The sequence below is a fragment of the Felis catus genome, chromosome B1 (assembly GCF_018350175.1).
Source record: "Felis catus isolate Fca126 chromosome B1, F.catus_Fca126_mat1.0, whole genome shotgun sequence".
Lineage (NCBI taxonomy): Eukaryota > Metazoa > Chordata > Mammalia > Carnivora > Felidae > Felis > Felis catus.
In genome coordinates, this window is record NC_058371.1 from 158992482 (window position 1) to 159002469 (window position 9988).

General features: G+C 37.5%; 1 non-coding gene across 1 annotated transcript; it reads left to right on the forward strand.

Annotated features, from left to right (window-relative positions):
• The first annotated feature begins 469 nt into the window (after window positions 1-469).
• On the forward strand, window positions 470-572 carry LOC111560316. Its single transcript, XR_002742071.1, has one exon. It is a non-coding gene; the product is annotated as a U6 spliceosomal RNA (small nuclear RNA).
• Window positions 573-9988: the final 9416 nt, after the last annotated feature.

Below are 9988 nucleotides of genomic sequence, written 5' to 3' on the forward strand. Positions count from 1 at the left end.
ACATCTAGGGTCCCAAAAGGAGTAAGCACAAACTCAGGTGTGATCCTGGGTCCCCACAGTGAATAACAAACACACTCCTGACACTTGGAAAATTCCAAGAGTTTAGAAGCTCCCTCACAAGAACCCAGGACAAAGACCAGAGAAATTCTTTAATATAAAATAAATGGGGAGCTTATAAAATTGCATTTCAATTACCCTGCTATATAAGGCAAATTCAAAAAAGGAACTAGGGGTGCCTAGGTGGCTCAGTTGGTTGGGTGACCAACTTCAGCTCAGGTCATGATCTCGCGGTTTGTGAGTTCGAGCCCTGCATTGGGCTCTGAGCTGACAGCTCAGAGCCTGGAGCCTACTTCGGATTCTGTGTCTCCCTCTCTTTCTCTGCCCCTCCCCTGCTCATATTCTGTCTCTCTCTGTCTCAAAAATAAGTAAAACATTAAAAAAAAATTTTTTTTAAGGAACTAAAACACTCACTTCAGCCACATGTATACTAAAAACTTGGAACCATATGAAGAAAATTAGTTTGGCCCCTGGAGAAGGATGACACACAAATACATGAAGCATCCCATATTTTTAAGAGCAAGTGATGCATCTGACTTTCCTAACACATATAAACAGACACAGAGAGTTAGACAAAATGAGGAAATGGAGGAATATGTCACAAATGAAAAAAACAGGACAAAATCAGACCAAGAGACCTAAGTGAAATGGAAATAAGTAATATGCCTGACAGACAATTTAAAGTTATAATCATAAAGATACTCATTGGACTTGAGAAAAGAGTGGAGGACATCAGTGGCACCCTTAACAAAGATTAAAAAAAAAAAAAAGAACCAATCAGAGATAAAGAACACAATGATTGAAATTTAAAAAACACTAGAAGGAAAAAAGAACAGGCTAGAAGAGGCAGAAGAACGAATCAGTGGCCTGGAAGATGGATTAATGGGAGGTAAGCAAGCTGAGTAGGTGAGGGGGAAAAAAATCAGGCAAAATGAGACTAGACTTAGGGGTCTTAGTGACTCCATCAAGCATAATAACATTCACATTATAGGAATCCCAGAACGATAAGAAAGAGAAAAGGGGACAGAAAATTTATTTGAAGAAATAAAGGCTAAAAACTTCCCAAATTTGGGAAAGAAAACATAAATTCAGATATAGGAAACATAGAGATCTCCCAACAAAATCAACCCAAGGAGGTCCACACCAAGACACATAGTAATCAAAAATGGCAAAAAGCAGTGACAAAGAATGAATTTTAAAAGAAGCAAGAGAGGGGCACCTGGGTGGCTCAGTCGGTTAAGCCTCCGACTTCAGCTCAGGTCATGATCTCACGGTCCGTGAGTTCGAGCCCCGCGTCGGGCTCTCTGCTGACAGCTCAGAGCCTGGAGCCTGTTTCCGATTCTGTGTCTCCCTCTCTCTCAGACCCTCCCCCGTTCATGCTCTGTCTCTCTCTGTCTCAAAAATAAATAAACGTTAAAAGAAAATTAAAAAAAAAAAAAAAAAAAAGAAGCAAGAGAAAAGAAAACAGTTCCCATACAAGGGAAACCCCATAAACCTATCAGCAGATTTTTCAACAGAAACTTAGCAAGCAAAAAGGGAGAGGCATGATATATTCAACTCGCTGAAATGGAAAAATCTGCAAACAAAAGCACTTTATCCAGCAAGACTATCATTCAGAATAGAGGAGAGATAAAGAGTTGCCCAGACAAACAAAAGTTAAAGGAGTTCATTTCCACTAAACCAGCCCGCAAGAAATGTTAAAGGGGACTCTGTGAGTGTAAAGGAAAGACCATAAGTAAAAGTAAGAAAAGTAGAAAGCTCAAAAGCAGTAATAATAAGTATATTTGTAAATTCACTCAAGGGACTGACAAAGCAAAAAGAGGTAAAGTATGACACCATAAACCAAAACGAGGGGAAGAGAGGAGTAAAGAATGGGTTCAGACTTAAGTAACCATCACCTTCAGACAGACTGCTATACGCAGAAGATGGTATACACAAACCTAACAGTAACAACAAATCCAAAACCAGTAATAGATATGCAAAAGAGAAAGAGAAAGGAATACAAGTATATCACTAAAGAAACCCAACTTACGGTGAGAGAAGAGAGCACGGGAAGAAAGAAACAAAGATGAACCAAAAATCACACACAAAATGGCAAAAAATACATACCTATCAGTAATTACTTTGAATGTGAATGGACTAAATCCCCCCATCCAAAGACAGAAGGTGATGGAATGGATTAAAAAAAAAAGAGAAGTAAGACCCATATACAGCTGCCTACAAGAGACTCACTTCAGACCTAATGACACATGCAGATTGAAAGTGACAGGATAAAGAAATATTTATCATGCAAATGGATGTGAAAAGAAAGCCAGGGTAGCAATGCTTACAGCAGACAAAGTCAACTTTAAAATGAAGACTGTAACAAGAGACAAAGAAGGACACTGTATAATCACTAAGGAGACAGTCCAAGAAGAAGACATAACAATTGTAAATATTTATGCACCCAATATGAAAGCACCCAAATACAAAAGGCAGCTAATAACAAACATAAAGGAACTAATCGATAGTAATGTAACAATAGTAGGGAACTTTAACACCCAACTTACATCAATGGACAGATCATCTAAACAAAATATCAACAAGGAAACAGCGGCTTTGAATGACACACTGGACCAGATGGATTTAACAAATATATTCACAATATTCCATCCCAAAACAGCAGAATACGCATGCTTTTCAAGTGCACATGGAACATTCTCCAGAATAGAGCACATATTAGGTCATAAAAAATCTCAACAATTTCAAAAAGATCAAGTTACATCGTGCCTTTTTTCTGACCACAACACAATGAAACTAGAAATCCAACATAAGACAAAATCTGGAAAGAATACAAATACATGGAGGTTAAATAACATGCTACTAAACAGTGAATAAGCCAATCAAAAAATAAAGAAGAAATTAAAAAGTCCATGTAAACAAATAAAACTGAAAACACAATGATCCAAAAATTTTTCACATGCAGCAAAATTGGTTCTAGGAGGGATGTTTATAGCAATACAAGCTTACTAGCTCAAGAAGCAAGAAAAATCTCAAATAAACAACTTAACCTCACATCTAAAGGAGCTGGAAAAAGAAGAACAAACAAAACTCAAATCTAGAAGAAGGAAAGAAATAATAATGATTACAGCAGAAATAGGTGACACAGAAACTAAAAAAACAATAGGACAGCTCAATGAAACCAGGAGCTGGTTCTCTGAAGGGATCAACCACTTAAAAAAAAAAAGATACAGAGAGGACTCAAACAAAATCAGAAATAAAAAAAGGAAAAATAATAACAACCAACACCACAGAAATACAAAGGATTTTAAAAGATAATATTATGAAAAAGTATATGCTAACTAACTGGACAACCTAGAAGTAATGGATAAATTTCTAGAAACATATAACTTGTCAAATAAGCAGGAAGAAACAAAATTTGAACAGATCGATTACTAGCAATGAAATCAAATCAATAAGAAAAAAGCTCCCAACAATCAAAAGTCCAGGACCACATGGCTTCACAGATGAATTCTACCAAATATTTATAGAAGAGTTAATACTTATTCTTCTCAAACTTTTCCAAAAATAGAAGAGGAAGAAAAACTCCCAAATTCATTCTGAGGCCACCATTACCCTGATTCCAAAACCATATAAACACACAACAAAAAAAAGAGAGAGAGGGAGAGAGAGAACTATAGGGCAAAATCTCTGATGAACATATATGCAGAAATCCTCAACAAAATATTAGGCAGACTGAATCTAACAATACATTAAAAAAAAAAAAAGAAGAAGTGGTGTGTGTGTGCATGTGTCTGTGTGTAATGGAATATTATTTAGCCATAAAAAAAGAATGAAATTTTGCCATTTGCAACGACACAGATGAATCTAGAGGGTATGATGCTAAGCAAAATAAACCAGTCAGATAAAGACAAATACCATTTTGATTTCATTCATATGTGGAGTTTAAGAAACAAAACAAATGAATAAAGGGGGAAAAAAAAGAAAGAGACAAACCAAAAACACAGACTCTTAACTATACAGAACAAACAAACAGAGGAAAGGTGGGTGAGAGGATGCGTGAAATAGGTGAAGGAGTTAAGAGTACACTTATCTTGATGAGGAATGAATAATACATGAAATATTTGAATCACTATCTGGTGTACCTGAAATGAATATAACACTGTATGTTAACAACACTGGAATTAAAATTTAAACAAAAAAGAAAAAAGAAACATGTGGCTCATTCAGTTGAGCATCACACTCTTGATTTCGGCTCAGGTCATGATCCCAGGGTTGTGGGATCAAGCCCGTGTCAGGCTCCATCCTGAACATGGTGCCCGTTTAAGATTCTCTCTCTCTCTCTCTCCCTCTGCCCCTCTCCCATGCTCACACTCTCTCCAAAAGAAAAAAGGAAAGAAAAAAAGAAAATTTATCTGAGTTGATCAGTGGAAATATTATTCAACATGACAATTTAATTCCATTTCACAAATAAAACCATATGGGGTTTTTTTTCCTATGAAAATACCCTAGGGTAATTAGGAACTGACCAATCTTTAAAGGGAGTCACATCATTTTACTGAAAGGAACTCTTTGGCTATGAGGATTCTGCTAGATACAATACTTCCTTACTAAAATAAATGAACAGGGTGCCTGGGTGACTCAGCCTGTTAAGTGTCTGACTCTTGATTTTAGCTCAGGTCATGATCTCAAGGTCGGGATCAAGCCCAAGTCTGGCTCTGCACTGACAGCATGGAGCCTGCTTGGGATTCATTCATTTTCTCTCTCTCTCTCTCTCTCTCTCTCTCTCTCTCTCTCTCTCTCCCCCCCCCCGTCTCTCTCTCTCTCCCCCCCCCACCTTCTTTCCCCTCCCCTACTAGTGCTTGTGCACTCTCTCTCAAAATAAATAAATAAATAAATATTTAAAAATAATAATAATAAATTAACCAAGTATGAGGGTGGGGTGGGGGAAGGAACCTAACTGAAGCCTTTTTCCTTAACTGTAATCACATTAAATTAAAAATATAGACCATTACACTATATGGGTCCCGACTTTCTAATGTTAATAATAATTATTATTATATTAACAACTACAATTTATTGAACACCTATTATATGTCAAGTACCATACCTCTTTGAAATACACACCAACCCAATTCGTAGGGGGGTGGTGGGGGGGATGGGTGGGGGAAGAGACTCAAAGTTAGAGAAATGTAGTATTGATCTAAGATGAGGACCAGCGAAGTATGGCCCATACAAATAAAGTTTTATTGGAACACAATCATGCCCATTTGTTTCTATATATACTACAGCTGCTTCACTACAATGGCAGAATCAAATAGTTCCAACAGAGACGATGTGGCCTGTAGGGCATAAAATATTTACTCTCTTGCCTTTTACAGAAAGCTTGCTGTCCCCTGACAGAAGGTCACATGGCTAGTAAGTCGCAGAGGTAGAATATAACTAGGTTTCTTTAGTTCCAAGATACATAATAGCAGCAATCTCTCTTTGTTATTTCAAGCCTACTGTATGTTCCAAATGATCAGAGCCTTCTTCAAACATCTCAATTTAGCCTCAAAATTATTGGCATTCTACAGATAAGAGAACTGAGCTCAGAGACCTTAAGCCACTTATCTAAGGCTACGGAGCCAGCTCCATGCACATCTGTTTTCTCACTCCCGTGACACCTGCACCTGAACCTCACTCTGCTCAAAACAGGACAAAGAGCTTCCTAAATTTAATGTTTTCACTCCACCCTTAAAAAAAAACAAAAAGATTAGTTCCCTTCCCTTAGGTGCCATAATTATGCTCCTTCTGGAATAGGAAGAACAGGAAAACCTGAACTGAGGTTCAGAGAGATGAAAAAGGGCCCAGTCCAGTGGACATCATTGTCTATGGCTACAAGGCACAAGGCCATTTGCCCAAAATCTTCTACATTCTTATTTCACTCTGGGAGCCAGACTCTAGAAACATCCAAGTACCATACATTTGGGTAAGAACTCAGAATAGCAAAACTGATATGACTGAAGAACTGAAGATAAATACCCCAGGTTCACAACAAAAAAGGCAGGGAAAACATCTATGAATATTTGAAAGATCATACATCAAAGGAGGAAGGAAATGAGAAATTGCTTGCTGTTATCCGAGGAAAATTATAAGCTGATAAAACGGAGCATCAGAAAGCATAACCTATTCAGAAGCATAGAGAATGTGAGGCACACCCAGACCAAAATAAGCTTTGCTCAACCCTTGCTGGAAGGGGTAAGGACCTGCCAAACTGGTTAGCCAGCTCCAAGAAGCAGAATGTGTCTTTTAATTTTGAGTTTATTCAGTTTGTTCCATTGGGACACTGATTCTTTTCCTGAAAATTTTATAAGAACAAACAGACATTGAGGATGGTTGCCTCTTACACTGGGCAGTGAATGAAGACTCTTCCTAAGAGTTAACTTAAGTAGGCTTAGAACTAGCTGGGTAAGCATCTGGGTTGTAGATCACACTCTCACTCACAGGCCATATCACTGGTCTCCTGCAGGGCCACACTGGGATGAGAAGGGGAGAGGGAAATAAATGGTTATATTCAGGAGAGGAGAGGGAATGATTTGATGGAGAAAACCATAAAGGAAGACAAGGAAGATACTTTGACCAGAGTTGGGCATTGTCCATTGTGGTCCCCTGGGCAGGTTTTCGATTATCTGGCACAAGTAGATAGGCTTCAGGGACCTGGATGAGTAGAGCTGAAGAGGCTCTTTGCCCCACCTCTGCTAGGACCCAGCTTAATTCTGGTGCTCCAGAAATGTACCCCTCCATGTGGACATTGGATTCTCATGACATCAGTGCCAGAAGAAGTGCCTCTCCAAAGAGTCTGCCAGTAGCAGGTATGGACTATTGGGAGCCAGCACTGGAGAAGAAGCTTATGAAGAAAAGCTAATGCTAGCTAGCTACTTTAGTCAACTGACTGCCATTCTGTAAAGATTCCCAAAAATAAGGGCGAATATGCATTTTGGATGAGGGAGACCTAAAGTCTTGGTACTTCTCAGGCAGAATACAGAGGAGACTGGGAGATACGAAGGCTACACATATACAGAGTAAACTATACCCATCTTGTTAATTGTTAATTTCAATTGCTCACCACTGCACAATTAGAGAAACCTCTTTCTGGCAGAGGCTGCCATTTGCTTTTCTGACTTGGTCTTGCCCAAGTCTTCTTGTTCAGTGCGCCAAGCTCTTCCACCACCACATGCATAGGCTGCTTAGCAGTATTACAACATTTCTCTCAGTCTCTGCTCCTCAGTTGTTCAGTGCTCACGTTTTAAATACAGTAGTTTCATCAACTGCAGTTCCCTCATTCTAGAGAGAGACTCATTCCTGACCTCTTACTGTAGACATCTGTGAAATAGATTGGATTCTCCTCCTGTGTATACTCTGTAAAATTCCCTCTAGGGGAATAGGCCTGGTACCCAGGGAATAGATTTTCTCTTTTTTGCATGATGCCTCTTTCTGTCTCACTCTGTTCTACATAAACTTTATGTTCCATGCTGCAACCAGTATGGAGTTTGGTGGAAATAAAAAAGTTCCAAGTTGTCTATTACCTTTAAAAAAAAAAAGCTACCTGTTATATAGAAGCAAGAGACACACAGAGTCACACCATCAATTATCTCACAGCACAAAGCAGCCTGGGATGTATTGATTAAGACAGTTCCTGCCCAATATTTGCATCTAACACATATTCTGAAGGGTCAAGTCTTTTATATCACAAAATACAAATTTCAAAATTTTGGGTTTAAAACTAGAAAATAGTCTAAAATGATAGAAGAGCTTTTTCTAGAAGCATTTTTTCTAGAAGCATTACTAGCGTCACTGCCTCTTCACAAAAACCTTACAAATTAGGCATTATCCACATCTTTACAGAAGCTCAGAAGGTTTAAGAAACTGGCAGTCTCTTCAAGGTCAAACTTAAAAGGGAGTACTGGGAATCTAACCTGGGAGTGCCTGAATCCAGAGCTTGGAATCAATCCCCATTGTTGCATTGCCCAGGAAGAAAATGACCGTGTGCTATAATGGCATAGCTTCTAAAATCTCAGGGCCATCCTAAGGGTGCTAGGGCAGCCATTTGTAGTGAATAAATGATTAGGAATTAAATTTTATCTTTTTAGATCTTGCCAATTTGATCAAGAGGAATGGTGTTTGATTTTAGCTCATATTGCTTTGATTACTAATGAAATTTGACTTTTTTATTCTTACCAGCCATTAATTTTTTTCTTTTATGAATTGCCTATTCATGTCCTTTGTTCTTTTTTCTATTGTGACTTAAAAGTTTTTCTTATCAATTTTTAAGACCTCTTGATACACTGAGGCCATTAATCATTTAGCCATCATATTCATTACAAATATTTTATCCCAATTTATCATTTTTTTAATTTTGATTATGGTGATCATTTATGTGCAAAAGCTTAGAATACTTACGCAATTAAATCTAAGTCTTTAGATTCAGCTTTACATGTACATAAAATGCACCTTTATCTTTGTACCAAATTACCCCAAAAGCAATCAGGTTCAAGTGGGATTATGCTGCATTAAACAAACTTCCATAAATTGACTGGAAAACTAAAATATCAATATATTAATTTATAATGAGAACTACACTCCAGCAGTAACTCAAACACCACATAGACAATTTGGTAAATATAAATAACTTTGCCCCATTCTCCTACATCTTGGAGTCCATTCTGTACCTAGACCCACAGAATTTACTATTATTATCCCTTAACAACAAAGAAAGAGACTCAGAAATGACTCACTTCGTTAATGGCATAACCAAACTGAACATCCAAATCTCCTCTTCACCGTTTGGTTGAAAAACAAAAATAAAAGCAAAACCAAAACAAAGCCCACAACTGTAAAATGTATGGTTTTCGTAAGAACAAAGTCCTTAATTGCACCAAGCATGAAAAAGCAACACAAACATTTTACTTCTCCAAACATACAGATCATTTAAAAACGTTAAAAAATGAGGTAAACAGATGTAAAATTGTCTAGGAAAACGAACAACTTTATGATTTGTTTGTCATCTTCTCCCTCCTCGCCTTAACATAATATGTAGCACATCCCATGACAGCTCATAAAGTGCAGCACTGCCACCAAATCACTAGCTTTTATGGAGACAGTAATGAACATAAGATACCTTAGTAGGAGTTATAAAAATGTAGACACTTCTAACATTAAAAAAACAAGTGTAAGTATTTTGTAAACCAAAAATATTCAAATGTCTTGAGAAATGGGGATGTTTGGGACCAAAACTACTGCATAAATATATGCAGTTTTACCCATATGCTGTTTCTCTGGGATTTACAGCTATTCACCATTTTTAATGCTCCAGCTCTGGCTTGTTTAAAAATAATTTGCAAGTGCTTGAGAGTACATCCCATTTGATTTTGAAGGGGATAGGTGTTGGAGGTACTGAAGAAATCTGTACAGGCAAACACACAAAATTGCCCCCAACCAGGAAACTGTCTACCAAGTCCTTTTGCATTGTGTTTCTAAGATTCTACGTGTCCTTAGACAGACAAGTTTTGTTTGTGTAAAACTGAGTATGTTCTGTCTTCCTCTTACACATTTCAAGGATTAAGACATTCCAGTCTCCTCCAAGTTCCAGGGCTGTGAAAGTCCCTTAGCATCTTAGATATTAATATGGCTCACACTGATATGACTTAAATAGCCTTTTTAAAATTGAATCTATAATACTATGCTTATTTACTGTTCCTTGACAGGTACCAGATCTGATTGAAAAAGAGTTTCTCCAAACATTAAGTATTCGGAACAGTCAAGGAAAGATAAGAAGAATGTATTAAAGGATTAGGGCAAACAGAAAGTGAAGATGAGGGCAGGACAGAGAAAATTAAAATAGCAATGAAGAAAGATTTTGAAAAATGGCATTTGTGAGGACAAATGAAAT